We start from the raw sequence: 17,976 nt of genomic DNA on the forward strand, positions 1-17,976 counted from the left end.
TTTTAACTGACTGTCCCAGAATTTTGTGCACCCAATTTAGTCAACTGCTTTTCTGAGGAATAAGGTATAATTTTTTGCTAAGAAGAGATGAGGTTCAGATGATAGCTTTCATATCTTTTCTCCCTGAAACCAAACCAAAGCGACAGGGCAGGAGGAGGAAGAATAAGAGCACCAGTGGGCTGCCACTGTGGCTCTTCCATCACCTTGCCATCCACTGGTGTTTGCAAGATGGGTTTGTTGTTGGGTTTTCCCCCCATCCCCCCCCGAAGGTTAAATGTGGAAACCCACGCTTTTGGCACGTGCATTTCTCTAGGCTGACTCTGCCTTCAAAGCACTGCAGAAATGCCACGTTCAAAAAGACTTTTTTTTCTGTTGGGAGGATATTGCTTGCTATGCTTCCTCTCTTTCTCCCTAGTGGTAAATCACAAACTAAATCAAAGGCAGGTTTTGATGCAAGGAAGTGCCCAGTGGTGTGCAAGGGGCTTTGGTGTTTCCCTGAGGCTGGATTGGTGACATCCGTCCATCCGTCCATGTCCATGCAGCCCGGAGTCTGCTGCTTGTGTCTGCACAGTTACTTCTTGGGCCACTCCGTGAAATGGAACATTGCATTGACCTTGGCTAAAAATAAGCATGCAAAAAAAAAAAAAAAAAAAAAAGCCCCTCAGAACAAGAAGTAGTCATGGTGGTCGTTGGGGCGAGGAGGAGGAAAAAAACCTCCTGCCCTGCAGGTTTACAGAGAGCTAGCTCCACTGCTTGCACAGTCTGAAGGTGGGCTGGGGTTTCCCAATCTCCCTTCACAGGCTGTGCCTGGAGCAGCGAGTCAGGAAAGAGTCATCCTAAATAGCTGGGGTTTGAGACTGAAAGTCAGCAGTACACATTGAACCACAGCAGAAACACCTTAAATACAAGGTGGCTTTAAGGATTAATTCTGGAGCCAGCCTGGTTGAAAAAGTATAGAATTTCTTATTCTGCTCAAATGATGGGGGAACCACCTTACAGTTAACACCAGTGATAAATGTCAGACTGGTTTGTATTAAAAATGCTTTAATCTGATTTGGCCCCATTAATTTTTAAACTAGCAGAGGAGGTCATTAAATCACAAGTCCCTTTTTTGTTATAAATGCTTGCACCTCTGTGTTCCCTCTGCTTCCACAGATTCTGCTTCTAATTAAACTGGCGATGTGGTTCATGGCTTGTCAAGCAGATTAATGTGCTTTTCAAATCTGGGTTGGTTTTTTTTTTTCTTCCCCTATATTGCCTGCTTGTCTTCCTGGGGTTTTATTTGGGAGGGGAGTGTTGCTACTGCACCTGTATACAGACCCTACAAAAAGGTTTTGGCTCCTAGTGTGCAGTCTTGGGTGAAATGTTGAAGAGCTAGGGGGGAGGGGAGGAGAAGAGCTTGAAAGAAATCTGCTCGTCACAAAATGACACATTCATTGGCGTTTTCCCTTGCATTTGAGTGACGTGAGTGCTTTTTCTGATGGTGTGAATACAACCTGTTCGGAGATATCAAAACTTGCAACCCCCTCCTGATTTCATTCTCCCCTGAATGGGACCATCCATGCTTTCTCCTGGCTAAACTCAGAAGTGGCAGGTCTCATCCCATCCACGGTGCGGAACTTTTGCCATACCAGGGGCTGAAGTGAACTGGCAGCTTGCCAGCAGCCTGAGAGTTGCACTTAATTTGCATATAAATTTACATAGGGGTTTAATTGGAGATAAATGCACATGTTTTTTATTTATAGAGGTTTGCAAGTGCATACACAGAGATTTACTTAAAAAAAAAACAACACACCAAACTCGCCGCTTTAGAGTTGTGTGGGATTAAGGTTATAAACAGGGCTTGGATCGCATCACATTGACAAGCCCCTGACAGCTTGTGGCCCCTTTGGCCAGAGGCTCTTCATCTGTGCGTTTCCTGCCAGCCTGTGGCCCCATCTATGCAGTCTGCCTTCCTCCATCCCTGGTTGCACCGAAAAGGCATGGAGGGACTGTCTGCCATACAGCACGCTTGTTTCAGAGCGGCTTCAGAGCTCGCCCCGCTCTTCTTATCTGCAGGCAGCCTGTGCCATTGCTGTATTCCTTGGTCATGCAGTTACAAGCTGTAGCCCAGAGACCAAATAAGTGTCTTCCTTCCTCTCGTGTGTGATATACAGCCCCGGTAGGCTCCGTGGGCAGCTTGCTGGAAGATAAAATTAATTTTTGAGTAATGCACGTTGGAAGGAATAATCTGAATGAGACATGAACGTTACTGGGTTATAAATTAACCGTAACTACTGAGGAAAAAAGACACAGGCATCACCCAGCCTGGCTCTCACAAACCTTTTCATGTTCTGTTACAGCGTGACGATAGTCAGGCAGAAATAAAATAAAATGGTGCAGAACAGAATGAAGTATAATTATGAAACTTCTCTGTTGTTCTCACAGAATTTGGTGATCTGACGTCAGCTGTAAAACTGTTTAATTTTTCTCATCTCAGAATACTGACGGAATAAAAAGCTGGCCGGAAATGAATCATGCAGTGAATAGAGGGACAGAATTTTTATTTTTTTTTAAAGTAGTTGGGGAGGTGGAATTGAAGCGATTGAGATGAAAAGGTAAAATGCTTGCGAAGTGTAGGCAGGTGGATTTAATGAAGGAATGCGTAAGCCACTTACGTATGGATAGAAATTATATGGCAGAAGTGTGCAACATAATAAGCTGTAGAGAAGTAAATGGAGTGCTGCTGTCTTTAACCTTGCTGTGCAATAGGTCATCCTGCTTCTCTTGTGGCTCCAGCAAGACTTCTAACATGATTCTTTAACCAGGGCAGGGGCAAAAGCAACGCACGGAGGCATTTGAGTCAAATGAAATTACCATGTTCAAAATTGTTAAAGGGAATTCTGTTTTCATGGTGAATAATTAAACTGGGAACTGATTGCCTTCTATTCAGGAACATCCAGGGCTCTTTATAGATCAGCCTTCATCCCCTGCAATGCACTGTTCATTAAAATAGACAAACAAAAGCTCATAATGCATGTTAAGCCATTTTTTCTTAATCAGCTTCCCTGTTTTGTTGGGATTTTATGTCTTTTTTAAGCTCTGTTTTTGGGTTTTGGGCCATCTAAAATGGCCGTGATAACTCCGAGATCTTATGTGCTGAGCTGTTAATGGGCAGCAGAAGCTCCCACCGAGAAATTCAGTATGGCTGAGAGTGTGCATAGGAAAGGAGGAAGATGAAAATGTTAAGAGTCTGAAAATGCAGGTCTACTTAATGCTTAAATAAATAGATTAGAATCTAAATAATATGAAGGCTTTGACAGTGAAATATGCTTTAAAATATTTTTTAAAGTTTATGTTTATGCATTTATCAAGTAAATTACCTTAATCTTCATCAGATCACTCTGAGAAATGTTCACTCAGGCAATCCAGATATGCGTCTGTAATAAGTACATGCAAATCAGTGACAGTATCGACTCTTAAGTTAAACAGAATTTTATTTATTGGATCAGAGGTAAAAGAAGAGAACAAAGCTGCAGCACAAGAAATGATTTAGGCTGTTGATCTTGCAGCTCTTTTCAGGTTTCTTATGTGGGGCTGATGTGTCTTGTGTGGGTTAGAGCAATCTGTAATGTCAGATAGACCAGTATAGGGTAGAAACTGTAGAAATCTAATGAGCAAAAACTGAACAAAGCCTTGCTCTTGGGAGAATTTTTTAAAGTACAATAAAAGTTCCAGCAGCAGCTTTATGAAATATTTCTCTCTATCATCATGACCAGTTTGACTCATGTTTGGCTACGAATACCTCCCTCCCTTGCACTGTAATTTTCTTTTAAAATCTACGAAGTACTTTCCCCACCCCCTGCTTTTTCTATCAGCTTTGTGGGGGCAGGAAAATTTGTCCTTCCTAAAGCCACTGCTCTGCATAACCTGAATTAGAAGCATGTGTCTTACTCTCTGTTGTGTAGATGACTGAAGTGCCGAGAGGGGGTACGCAGAGTGACCCCGGTGAGGAGGACCAGCATGTCGCTGGGCTGTGAGCTGGGCTGGCTCTCTACAGGCTGGGAGAAGAGACCCTGCTGCCCACTTGCTCCTTACTTGTCTCCAGATCTTAGCCTGGAAATGCAGGCTTCCACATACTGTGGTTGTGTGTGCCATCCCATCCCAGATGAGGGATGGCAAGACCCTTGGGAAAGAGGATGAATTACCCGTAGCCTGTCACTTCTTTGTGCTTGAGGGACTCCTGGTGTCCCCCTCCTTTGGGAGAAGGAGAGCCAAAAAATTTCTTTTGGTGAGCCACCTCTCTCTCTCTGTGTCTCATTAAATATCTTCTGTAGGCACTCTGGGATGGCTGCCTGCCATTCTCTTATTTGAATTATGATAGAACTGATTTTTTTTCTTTGAGATCCCAAATCATCTGAACACATCATCCAAGATGCTTTACGTTTTTGATTTTCAAAGGTGTTTCTTCTTTGGCTTGTGCAGTGCTGCGGTTTGGTGGCACTGTTGAGATGCCCCTGTGCCGTCAGGGCTGTTTTTGTTCTGCCCTGTGAAATATTGACATTCCTGGTGTGGGCTTTTGCTGGTGTTAGCACGCATAGAAAAAAAAAAAGACTGATTAAAGGTTTGCCACATGTTGCTCATCTGCGTGAGTTTTCTTTGTTCTGTGACTTTGGGCAGTCCTGTGTATCTGGCAGTATTTCTGGTTTGTGAGAACAGGGTCTGTCTGTCTTTCTTGATTCTCTTAGAAATGTGTGTGGTTTCTTTAATGTAGTAATTTTATTGAACAATTTTAAATGCAGTGCATACATGTATATGTGTATACTTGTTAAAAAGAAAAAAAAAGTAGTAATGCTTTCCAGAAGGGAAAGAAATAGGAAGAAACACATTCAAACTGAAATACTATTTTCCCAAGGGATTTTCATAGGAAGAAACACATTCAAACTGAAATACTATTTTCCCAAGGGATTTTCATAGCTATTGAAGTAATTCTTTCTTTGTGTTTTCCCTCTGTGTAACATGCATGCCTTCTTTCTTTTAATTCCAAGATGTAAATTGCTGCCATTATGTTCTGTATTCCTTAGGATTCTTGAAACATTTGTCTCAACTTAAATGCTAAGAGCCCCATAGCTTCTGAAGTCTACTAGAAATTGTGACTGTTTTCCCAACTTTTTCAGGCATTTCTTTCAGCTGCAGTCGTTTTTTGACTGTATTTAATCTAAGTACGTTTTAGCAACATTAACTGTGTACTGAATTTTCCATCACAGAAGCTTACTGAGAATTGATAAAATTGATAATAATTTAAAAAATTACCTGTAGCTGCTTACTGTTATTTGGTTACTATGAAAATTGCATGACAAAGTTCTGCAGTCTTTTAACCCCCTCAAGCAGAAATTTTTATCTTGAAAATTTATACACTTCTACGAAGAGCTATTCAGCGACCAGCATTTCATCTAGAACTAGTGTTTTGGAAGAAAGATGTAAAGGATCATTCCAGTCTGGTATTTTTATGTCTACTGGAAAAAAAACCAAGCCCCTGTGTTAAAAAATAAATATTTCTAAGCTCTTCCAGACCTGAGCATCATGTTGCAGCTCAGAGGAAAATTAAGCTGCAGTGATAAGAGAAGCAGCTGTGCTGAAAGGAAAATTGAGTGGAAAGGTTTAGCTTCATTATTTGGGGTGAAAGGGCTTTTTTGGACTTAAAGACACAGTTGACCACTTTCAGGTTGAGTGAAAAGTAGTCATCTACAGAGTTTATCTCTTTGGTAATGGAAAAATAATCTCAAATATATGTGTCACGGACAGATAAAATGTTGTGAATGTTTGAAAAAAGTTTTTGTAAAAAAACAACAAAAAAATTAAAAACGTAAAAACCATGTGTGATCCTAAGGTTTGATGATCCTTCTGGGTTCCTTTCAACTGGATATATTCTACAATTCTGTGATCCCCAAGGTTTTTCTAGTAATAAATTGATTGTATTTGTCCTACTTGTTTCATGGACTGCTAAGTAAAGCTAACCTTGTCAAAGAGGGTACATACTATGGTGCCCCAAATGAGTAACCTTTCTGGTTGGCTGGATCTGGCTGGGGGCTGTAAGCTGTGAATAATTAGATTGTAATTAAGATCTATTTATCACCTTTTCTCTTTCCAGCTAATTTAGGCAGTGATGTTAGGTAGATTATTTTGTTCTTTCTGGTGTTAAAAATACAATGTGTTGTTTGCAAATACTGCAGGATTTTTTTAAATGCTCCCATACACAGCTAAATATTCTTCTACAAAAAAAAAAAATATCTTTTTTCTGTATTTTCTATTTCACAGATAAGTTATGAAAGTATTTGTAAAAATCAAGACTAGCCAATCTTTACAGAGGAAATACGATCTTTAATGGGATTTTCCCCATTACATGTTGTAGTCTGGCTTGGGGGACAGCTACACTATCAATTTATGAGTTTCAGCCTCCTTGCTGTAATGTGTAGTAGTGCCACTGCTTCCCATCCTGCCTGTTGGGATCTCTGATGCATATGTCCTACACAGTTACTGGCCCCTCTGATTTGCTGACAGAAGCATTTTGAGTGGGACTTCCTGGGAACCTTCTTGTGGCATTATGCCATTGCAGAAAACTCCTGTGGAAGGTAAAGACATTTAAGGATTGATTTGTACTATTTTTAATAAAGCAGTGTCTGGAGGTACTGGAGCCTAAGGGGAAATTCAGAATATTTCTGGAAGAATCAGATGTATTCCAGATGTCTTTCCTTTTAACCCAGACCTCTAGCTGACCATGCTTTTCTGGTTAATTCCTCATAATAAATTACCTAATTTGGTGGATTGGTGAAGAAAGGCCTTGAAATGAAATGTATCAATTTTGGAAATACTTTTTATTTCCAGCAAGTTAGTCTGATGTAAAGGCTAGACTTGGGTGCGGGGGGGGGAGGGACAGGCGGAAGTAAGAAGAGTGAAGTTGTCATAGAAATAAAGCTGGATTCTGGCACCAATAGGCTTTAGAAGTGTAGTTTTGGACCACGTTTATAGGTCTTGGCTTGTCAGACCTAAGAGTAACTCCTGTGGAACATCTGAATGAAAGGAAAGATACCATAAAGGGAAATTAAGCCTGAGAAGAAAATGCCAACACTTTTTTTTTCCCCCATGCAGAATGCAGCTCTGGATCAGCTAAACAAAAGGGGAAAAAATATGCAAGGGACTCAAAAAGCAATATTCAACTTCCAGCTCTGGTTTTAATCTTGTGCATCCTTCTGTGTTTCCTTGCCAACAACTAGAGGCCTTACAAGTGCTAAAGCACACGGGATTTCCAGTGGCAATAATCATATGTGACAAAGTTGGCTTGATGAAGTCATACTCACCAGGACAAAAAAGCTTTAACAGCTTTGCCTGAGCTGAACTCCCCTCTGCCCCTCTGAATTCCCCTGCAGACCTAAGGAAATGCTGCTCTGGGATATGAGCGCTGTACCGCCATGTGATGGACATCCTCAGGGGTCATTATGATGCAGTGTGGAGCAATCACTGGGCCGTCCTGGATGGGCTGCACTTATGCAGGTGTGCAGATCCCCTGGAGCAGCCTGGCTGAGGAAAGGGCTGGCCAGGCGGTCTTCTTTCTGCAACAACTTTTTCTGAATGCAGCATTTGTAACAGGCTGTTTCCTGCCCAGTTTGGTTACTGCGCTGATAAAATGCGTTTGATAATTCATTATTACCTTTTTTTTTTATATACTCAGCTTTATTACTTCTGAGTAGCAAGTGGATAGTAAGAGGAGTATAATTTTTAACTTTCCTTGCTTCTTTTCAACCTGACTTGCTGCTGAACTACTTAAATGTAACCACTGTATCTGTTTTCCCTGACATCGTGGCACTATTATTTATGCTTCCCAGTGAAATCCCCAACAGATGAAAATCTCTTTGACATCTGCCTTTGACTTACGAAGAGTCTATAATTTGATACTATGCATCTTTTTGGATGTGTATGCCTTCGATTTTAGGATTTTAGAGAAGTGGAAAAGATCTTTCCCCTTTCCCCCCCCAGCTGTTAAAGTGATTAACGTGTGTGTGGTATTTGGCGTGTCTGTGAGTTTTTTAATTTTATACCATGTGTAAGGATTTGCAGCTGAAGTGTAACAACACAGAATTCATTGCACTCTACTTACAGACTTCTGTTTTTATCTGTTTGTCTATTCTAGCAGTACCGATGAGCATTGAGCAGTAAGGTAGTAGAGGACTGTCAAAACCACACTGCAGAGTCGCTAAATTGGTTCTCAACTTCCCAGGCTCCTCCTTTGTTTTTAACGACGTTGTTTCCACAGTGAGAAATCTCTTTGCATTGCTATTCACTGGAGCAGGAACATTAATCATAATTTGTGGATGTGTGCCTACCCACCTTCATTCTTCTTGCCACTCTTGTGGCTCCAGCTCCTGTCTTGTGTACCTTGGCCCATCCTGAGCAGCTCTGTAGCCCATCTGGTTTTCACCCACTTGCAAGAAGCAACCTCCATGCTGAAGCCATCATGCCAGGACTGGAACCACAAGGCTGATTTACAGTTCTCTTACCTGAGAGGTTGGGCTGTTATACCTGCATTTCCTGATTTGATTGCATTTGTAATGACGTGTTTCTGTGTAATAACAAGAAGGTGTGATTTCAACACAGGTAGGTGTTGCCTGCTCTGGCTGGCTTCAGCCTCAAAGCAGAGATGTAAATACGTGAAAGAAAATAAAATGTGTGAGGATGCAGTAGCAAGAGTTTAAGCCTGGGTGAACAACTGGAATATGAGCCTTCTGGGTACGCCCAAAACATGTGGTGGTGGTTTGGTAGCTGAGGCTGAAGCCTGTGCTTCCACAGCCTTACTGCCACTTTTACTTAAATTAGTTAAAAGCCTTTACAAAATCAGACAGACATATGTGAAGATCTGTCTGAAAGTTCCTTTAGCTAAGAGCATGAGAGACTAGTTGCTGGTTGCTTGCAGTAAGAGAAGACGTTTTCCATACAACTGGGTCTGGATCTGAAGGGAGCTTGTTCTGTGTGTAAAGGAGAAATCTGCTCAGCTCTCGGCCCCTCAAGTGCCTTGGCATCTGTGTCGATGCAGGACTCAGTCCTCAGGTTAGATTGGAATGATGGTCTGCATTTTCTTACAAGTCAAGTACTTTCCAACATGGAAGGAAAAAAAAGTTGCCTTGAACTTTTCTGAGCACCAGGAGTAGCAGCATGAAATGGATTTTAGTACTTCCTTATTTGACAAAACAAACAAACAAACAAAAAAAAAAAACAAGAAAAAACTCACAGTTGCTGTTTAGGAGCAGCTGAAGCAGTGTTGGGAACTGGGGACAGAAGAAGAGGAGACTTGAAATAAGTTATAGTTAAAGTCTTCTCTCTGGCCTTGACAGATGCCCCATTTCCCCAGATTTTTGACTTCTCTCCCCAGTCATACTACCCAGTTGATTCCTGATCTTGCTATCCAGCTATTAATGTGGCTCAAGACTGTTAATACCTAAGCTGTGCTATTTACCTGTAAAGCTGAATTGCAAAAAAACCCAATTTTTTAATTTATTCTTGGTAAAAGGATTGGGAAAAGACTTCTGATTTACAGAAATAAAACCTTACATTTCAGTGAATGACACTAGACATGGTGGTTCTTGATTTAAATTCTCATGCAGTAATTTTAAAGATCTTTTTCACATACTTAAGGTGTACCTTTGAAAACAACAAAATTTTAACAGAATGGAAAATACTTATTTTTCAGTAGCTAGCTGTTTGTTTCCTTGAGTTTTTAGTAAATCATTCCTGGTGAATTTGCAGTGTTTGTTGTTGAATGTAAAATTGCTAGTATGACTGCTTGAGATGTGCCTCTCTTATGGTTCCAGTGTTGCAGAAATGAAGTCTGTTTGGACCTGTCATAACTGAAAGATGAATCCTGGGTTTGTTACAAAGGCCTTCAGAATTTCCATAGCGCATATGGGAAGTGAAACTTCCTGTATATGCAGTTGAATTGTGGTAGGTGCTGGAAAGCAGGTAATGAGCTCTGCACACCAGTTCTGATATCACTTGTCACTCTTCTGATCAGTGTGCTGAAAGCAACCTCATGTAGCTTCCCTTTTGGAGACCACATTTTGAAAACCATTTATTTTATATTTTCTTCCATAAATTTTTTTCATGTGTGCCACACACACATTGCTCAGTTTTGTGTTAGTTGACTTTCTTAGGTAATCCTGTTCAGAAACTGTCTTGTCACAACAGCTTTGAAACCTTAAACGAAAGTATATGAGAAATAATTTGACTGTGATAGTGGTTGCAAGACATAATGGACACCATTCCCCTTATGTATAGTATTTATGAACCCCACAATGTTATGGTATTTTGATTTAATTTTCAGTTCTACCCAGTTCCTAGAATAAACCGCAGAGCCCCTTCTTTTTAATTGACCTGTTTCTTTGATCTCAGAACCATGATGCATTTTAAAGTGGATATCATCGTTGTGATGGATTTTTTGCATATTCAGTTTATGAAGGATAGACCTAAGCAAATGCCATCTTAGATGGACTAAGATGTCTGTAGCACTTGCACTTTGTCCCTAAAGGGGAGGCAGACAATATCAGAATATGCAGGAAACATTTGATAAAGGAGCACCTGCTTTTAAGTGCTCAATTTGTAAGATTTGGTCACCTTGCTCATAAACATGGTATAGTATTTCAAACATTGTATTCTCCCTTTCCATTGAGAAGGAAAAGAATACTGGACCGTAGACAATCTGAAAGTGAAAAAGCAATATCCATATATTGCATTTAGAGAAATATACACCAAAAAGGAGGTAAATTTATTGGAAATTTGTGGGCTCTATTCATAAAGTTATAACATCTCTGATTTTAGTTTGCAAATAGGGTGCACAGCTGCAGGTTTTGTTTGTGCTTGTGCTATTGGAGTATTTTGAGCTGGACCAAGAATATGTGCTGTAGTGATGAGATAATGCCAAGTATGAAGTAGATGAGCTGATGTAATTTCACAGGTTTTGTGAGTTTTCTAACAATTGTATGCTCTTCCCCTCTTCCTCCGTCTCCTCCTTCTTCCTGGGAGTGTAGTACTGATAGATGCCTGCCAAGCTGTCGGAAGAAAATTTGGGAAAAATACAATGAAGTGTAAGCTGCTTCACAGACATCTTGAATGTTGGTAGAGACTGGAAGTGCATGAGCAGAAATCCAGTGTCCTCTGTTAACGAGAGGAAAGCTGGTGGAGGGGCCTGGGGAACTGATGGCCAGTGTGAGATTTTGGGCCATGTGAGTTCATGGAGGAGCAAGGCAAGGATACAGTAAAGGGAAGAGGGCATCAAGCATGAAGAGTAGACTAGTATGCTTCCATGATCCTTCCCATCACCAGGAGGTTCATAATCTATTGGCAGATCTCAAGAAAATTGCAAAGAGGGGTAGGATTCTCAAAGGTAATTCCTGCAAGTGGCGTGGCTGAACTGAGGAGCAGGAGGAAAGCTAAAGGCCCTTCCTGGCCACCAGGTGCTGTGTTCTGACCAGCAGGGAGCAGAGTGCTGGGGAAGCTGAGCACATGGGTCCACGCACAGTCAGATCTCATTAATTCAGCAGCTCATAAAGCAACTTGTTTTGATTAACTCAAATTTATGTCTGTGAACATAGTGTGCAAGATAAATTTTTTACTTGTGTTTCACTTGGTGTGGCAGCTGGGGAACCTGCTCTGAGATCATCATCCTGCCTCTTCCCTGCTAGTGGATGGGAGAGTGCCCATGTTTCCAGAGCAGCACCCTAACCTGATTCTGATAAACAAGTAACTAAATAAACGGCCCCGCCTTTATTGCTCAAATGCAGCAGCTGGACCTTGTAAGGTGCTTGGCTAAAATGGAGAGATGTTCGTTCCGTTTACTAATTGATTTTACTTTTGAACTTCCTTTATTTTCAGCTGCGCGTAGCAATAGACATAAGAGGGAGAGGGGGGAAAACAAAACAAAAATCAAGTGAAGGCATTTTGTCTCCTCCTTTCCAGACTGATTCCCTTTGTGCCAGTTTGGACTTCCCTGCAGGCAGACTTACCTGTGTGTAGGGCAGGTTTGTGCTAGCCTCCCTCCCAGATAACATGTGCCTCAGTAGGATGGGTGCCCTGCCTCCTGTCTCTTCCTTGCCCCATGCGACTGGCCTCGAGAGCAGAGCAGCACTGGGATTGGGTATTGGGATTGGTTTCTAGAGCTCAGGCGCAGTGACCTTTGGGACACGGTGGCCCTTGGACCTTGTGGCATGCTGTGAAATTTGCGTGAAGGCGCACATTGGTGTGAGGGGATGAGCAAGGCTCTGTTCCTGAGAAGTGAAGTTTCACCGACCTGGTCCCAAGGTGGTTTGGCACCTTGAGTTTCTGCTCAAGCAGAAATACGTTTTGCCTTTTTGTCTCTTTCATGTAAGAGAAATGTCACAGAATAAATTTGAGGGAATTAACCCATTTGAAGTGTTTGAGATGCGCTCTGTGGGAAAATGGTGAAAACCTTCTCTACAACTACATAGGTCTCTTTCTTCACAAAATCCCTCCTTTTTTGATGTCTCCCTGATCCTGGTCCAGAACCACTACTCTGGCTACAGCCTCACCTACCCTCTGTACTCAGTCTTGGGGACGGTTTGGTAGCCCCCTTTTCTGTATTCTCATTTTGATGTCTGTTCCTTCCTTCCTTCCTTCTTTTCTTCCTTCTTTCCTTCCTTCCTTCCATGGCCATGGCAGCTCTACAGTATGAGCATGAGCACCCAGGCCAACTACCTCCAACTTTGCCAGTCTGTATCCTGAACTCTTCAACTTTCCGCCAGCGCCGCTCTCCCTCTATTCCCCTCTACGTGGGTCTCCACTTACAGCAACCAGTGCACCAAAGGCTGGTTATTGTCGAGAAGTGAAAATTGTTCCTCAGGTTGGTGTTTTGCCTAAAGTGAAGGCTCGGCCTTCTCTCACTGCCAGTTTTTTTTGTCCTATTTCTCTTAACTTCACATTTTTAATTAATATATCATATTTCTTACCTGGCTGAGGCAAAATACATTCCTTTTGCCTCAGTAGTCTGGTTTGTTTGTTTGTTTGTTTTCTTTTTATTGCCCTCTCCTTCTCAGTCCTGGAGATGAATTTTAAGGGTTTTGTTTTTTCTGTCCATATTCCAAGTTCCAGCAGTTTTCCGGTCAGAACCCATTCTGCAACAGGAATGAGGGGTCTTATTATTACAAGAAGTAGGTTTTTTTTGGTGAGAATCTTGCTAGATTGCCATCCCTGGCAAATGTTACAGGGCAGAAACAGAGAAAAAAGGCTTTCAAACTTTGTGGTTTATGCCTTTTTATCGTCCTTTTCATTGCCTTGGTCTTACGTGTGTATTTTTGGTCATGAATCCAAATTTTTACCCAATGAAATTTTCTGTTAAATGCACAAGATTGTTTAACAGTTAAGTAACTTTCACAGCACTTTGGTTTGCCTTTTTTTTGTAATCTACATGTCAAAACATTTGCAGTCTATAAATCTCTACCTTCTCATAGTTCTGACACTATACCTTTTTGGTGAGGTAGGTGGAGCAAAAGGATATCTAGCCTGAGAAATAAATATTTTCTGTTCTCTTTCCAAATTTGAATGTCCCGGGTTTATTCTTACATGTTGTTTTTCTCCCCCTTGCTATCCAAGACTGACTGTAGAAGGTAAACACTGGGGGAGCTGAATGAGATTACAGCATCACTTTGGTAACCTTTCTTAGTGAATGGGCAGTTGATCTGTCCATAATGCAAAGCACTTAATGTATTGAAGCGTCTAAGAAAGCAAGCTACTAGTTCACCACTTAGGGTTCAATTTCCGGATAATAACATTTATTTATAGGGAAAAAAGACTTAGTTCTGCGATGGCAAAGTAGATATTGTCACTCAAAGCACAGTCTTTTTATTAACCTCAGATTTATATGGTTAAGTAATTGTTGTATTAGTAGCATTTCTTGAGTGGTAATGTGGAAAAAAAATAAGACAGATGCCTGTGTACAGTGTGCTCCTTGTTTATTTATCTGTAGTAGGCTGGGGCTAAATTGGCCCACTGTCAGGGGGCTGTGAGTGATAGTCAGCTTGAGCTCAGCTGCCTGAAGCTTGAAACGCTGCGACTCATGGGCAATATGCGCCACGTATTTCTTTGTGTGTACCTCTGTCTGTCCTTTCCTGTGCATAGCAAAAGGTAGGGGAAAGACTTGTGCATAAGTGCCACATACTGAATTTAGTTTTTCTTGAATAAATTGGTTGACTGAAAAAACTGTTGCTTTCTGCTTTTTGTTTGTATGTGCCTATGGAAGCAAAACATATTTCTCTGGAACAGGAAAGCATATAGTATTGAATGAATGCATAGCTTGGTAGTAACACATACAGAATGCTTGGAGGTACTTTTTTTCTTACTGTTCAGATTTTGAAACTAAGGAAAATTCTTCTAATATATCCATTTCTACTCTGTTCCAGTTTCCACAGCATTTTAAATTAGAAATGTCATAAATTTGGTATGAAGCTAAAAGCTTGTTACGAAGTAAGACAGGAGGATATTCATAAAAGGAAGAATATTTAATCTGTCTTCTTCATGGCCATTTTCTTAAACCTGAAGTAAACATGGTGAAATTGAGTGAATTTCTATTAAGCAGACTCCTCTGCTTTCAAGTCACGTTCAGAACAGACAATTGATGGCATATTTCCAGCTGGCAGAGCTGTCGAAAGGTAGCATGCGACTTCAACTCCATTTTTTCCCCTTTTCAACATATGATTGTGCAAGTCTCACCAAATTCATCAGAGAGTAAATATTCCTTCAGTATGTAAAATAAAGAATAGATCTGCGAGCTGGATTCAGTGAGTAAACAGATTTTTATCATACTAGAGAGTTTTCTTCAATAGTGCAGGTGCTTTACATACACATTTTTTTAAAAGATATGATGATCAACTTGGTGTCAACTGTTGAAGTCAATACAAAGTCCCATAAATCTTCTTTTGCTTTTTAGAGGTTTTTGTGGAGGGGAAGGGTAGGGATAGGATGAGGGGTTTGCACAGTGAGTATTTTCTAAAGCCCATTTAAATCTGTCGTCTTTTTCAGAAATAGGAAAAATAGGAAAAAACTTCACCACATTTTGGTGGCTGTTATTTTTTCCACATAAGGTACTTAGGGACTAATAAAGGTGTTTTCGTTTTCTGCTGGTCGTGTCTTGATCATGTTTTGCCAGGTATTAACTGCTTGTGTGAACATTAGCAGCTTCTCACAGCCTTCCCTTCCTGTAAAATAGTGGGAGGTGATAATCTGACCCAAATAAGTAAGTAACAAAATCTACTTGCCTCCATGTCTAACTGATGGCTAGAGTCCTGCCTCTCCCCTCTGGAAATAACTCTGTACCCCTGGGGCTGTTTTGGTGCCTGAGAGCATTGCAGCATCCTGGGAGCACTTCAGAGGACTAAAGCAGACTGCAGCAGCACTGTGGATGTAAGGTCTGTGGGCACTACCAACTTGCCAGATTTTGAGCAGAGACTCAGTATAAGACTCAGTGTTGGGAGTACGTAGCTCTCAGTGTAAACCGCCGGTTGCGTGGTATTTTAAGAGCAAGGTGCATTTGCTCAATGCTTTCCCTGTGAACATTGACACCTAGCGAAAACAGTTAACGTCAACCCAAAACAAGCCTTGTGACTGCCTGTGGTTTCGTTTGGTCACATACCGGAGATGAAAAATCATTGAATTGCTCTTTCCTGACATGTACTCCTTGAATGGAGTTGGTGTAAATTTAGTCAGTTCACTTTGTTGAGTATCAAGAGCAGTGTGATATGTAAATAAAGCTTTATCAGAGATAGATTTAAAATTCCACAGTTGGCAAGGACGCGTTAGCAGTGTAATATAATACAAATATTTACACAGTAACTTCTAAGTCTTCAATAAGTGCTTAATATTTGAAATATGTGTTGTGAAAACATTGACTGATTAAGCCGTACCATTGCTGCTACATCTGTATGCAGCAACTTGCAATGGCTGGGATGCAGGAATCACTGGGAGGAGTAGGTCACCCAGCAATGCAAAGGCATTTTAACAAGTCACCCTTCCCCCCCCCCCCCCCCCCCCCCCCCCCCCCCAGTTTAATTAGGATTCAGCACGATCTGCTCTCCCAAGGTACATATAGCTCCATCCCTGCATCCTGTTGGAGCCACTGCTCTCAGAAGCTGTTGCATTCATGTAACGTGACTGGATGTGATCACGTGCCCAGTGCATCTTAAGAGTGCTCCAGTAGCAAAATTGAGATAACCGAGTTTGTGCCTGCTCACAACATGGCGTGTAATCCTTACTAGTCTGACCCTCCTCCTTGTATCTGTCATGGCCATTTTTAAGGAATTGCAATGGACTGAAATGATGGATTGTTAATCTTTTGTCTGCCCGCAGCGTCAAAGGAATGGTGCTGGCCTCTAACTGGTCTGCTTGTTTTGCTGGGAGTAGAGGCTGGTGCCAGGGGAGATGCTCTCTCTGGGTGGATATTTCTGCCTTGCCTAGTCCATCACTACATTCAGCCTCCAGTTCCAGTATTACTCATGAATAAGCTCACAAAACAGTAGAATCACTAGACTGCAAATTAAAATAAACAGAAACACAGCTCCTAAACTTGCTTGGATGATTCTCTGCTGCCACCTCATTTGCCAAGAGACTGCAAGAGCTGATCCATGCCTAAAAATGTACTGCTGCTGTACAGTCTTCCCCCCCCCTCCCCTTTTCTGGCTACTCTGTTTTGCCTTCTGCAAGCATACAACAAAGCTGAAAACCAGAGTGGTTAGTTCTGTGCTTGAAGTGTGAAGGTCAGGTTGAGTTTATTGTAGGTGGTGTGGATATGATCTATCCTAAAAATCACAGACTTGATCACAGTCTGCCTTCAAAACCATCACTTCACTGTGATGTTGCTAGATATGATTTAACCAGTTCCTGAAATGTTTTGCCATAAAGCTGTTGTTGATAAGCTCTGCTCTGTCTAGACCCTTGTGACAATTTCATTTCACTAAACCCATTGTTTTCCACAGAGAAGCTAACAGACAGCTTCCGTCCAGCCTACAATCTTTTCCCTATGATGTGGCTGGTCATGCAGGAAACCCAGCCCACATAATAAAGTGCCACCTCTTTTCCTAACTGCAGGCTAATGGAAACAACCAGCACCTGATGCTGATGGTGTTGGGGAGGTATCTAGCAGCCTGTGCTTCTGCCCACTCTGTAGGCAGCTTCTGTGCTGCCTGGCTCAGCCTTTGGAAGGGCTAGAGGTAGGCATTGCTGTATGGGGCCCACAGAGATGCCACAAAATCCTAACTTGGCATTAACTCCTGCTGCAGTTGCAGGAGGTTTTCACGTCTCAATCAGCTGTGGTGGTAACATGCAAAGCTAGATTTTGCAAGAGAAAGGTGAAGTAGCAGATGATGCCGTCAAAACCTGATGTTGGGGATGTTGCTGAGGATAGTTTAGCAGGTGGGTGTGGTGTGAAGCGTTCCTGCAAAAATCTGTTCTAAGGTAAGGCTGTAACACCTGCCCATCCCAATAATAGGAACAGGATGATTGCAGTGACCTTAGCTTGCAGATGAAGAGGGGTTGGAGTTTGCAGAGAAATGATGCAATTCTCATACTGTTCATGATGTTTTTGCAAGGCTAAGAGCAAATAATCTTGAAATGAGCTGGCAGGTTTATGATTGGGTTTTATGAGCTTTTATGATGTTTATAATCTGACATTGAACTTGCAGTTTAAGAGGTGAAAGGTTTAAAGGAACACAGTAGCAAAGGTGTACCACTGAATTTCTTCTGGGTGTAATTTTAACGTATGGCTTAGATGCTTCCCTGATGTGGTAGGTTTGCTAAAGTATGGATGATGTAGTTCACAGTGCATGTGTCACTGAGTAAAACTGACTCCATCCATATCGAGTGTTCCACAGAGGGAAGAATTGAGCAGAAAATGTGATTTTTGCTTTTCTAAGGATGGACACGGACTGGATGTAACTGCCTTGTGTG

At 41.6% G+C, this 17,976-nt stretch overlaps 1 protein-coding gene across 2 annotated transcripts in view; it reads left to right on the forward strand.

Annotated features, from left to right (window-relative positions):
- Positions 1-17,976, forward strand: part of JARID2 (jumonji and AT-rich interaction domain containing 2) — a 215,648-nt gene that overhangs the window by 62,487 nt on the left and 135,185 nt on the right. The gene's annotated exons all lie outside the window — the stretch shown is intronic.

This window comes from Pipra filicauda, unplaced genomic scaffold (genome assembly GCF_003945595.2).
Source record: "Pipra filicauda isolate LSUMZ 115617 unplaced genomic scaffold, ASM394559v2 scaffold49_size4853605_pilon, whole genome shotgun sequence".
Classification (NCBI taxonomy): domain Eukaryota; kingdom Metazoa; phylum Chordata; class Aves; order Passeriformes; family Pipridae; genus Pipra; species Pipra filicauda.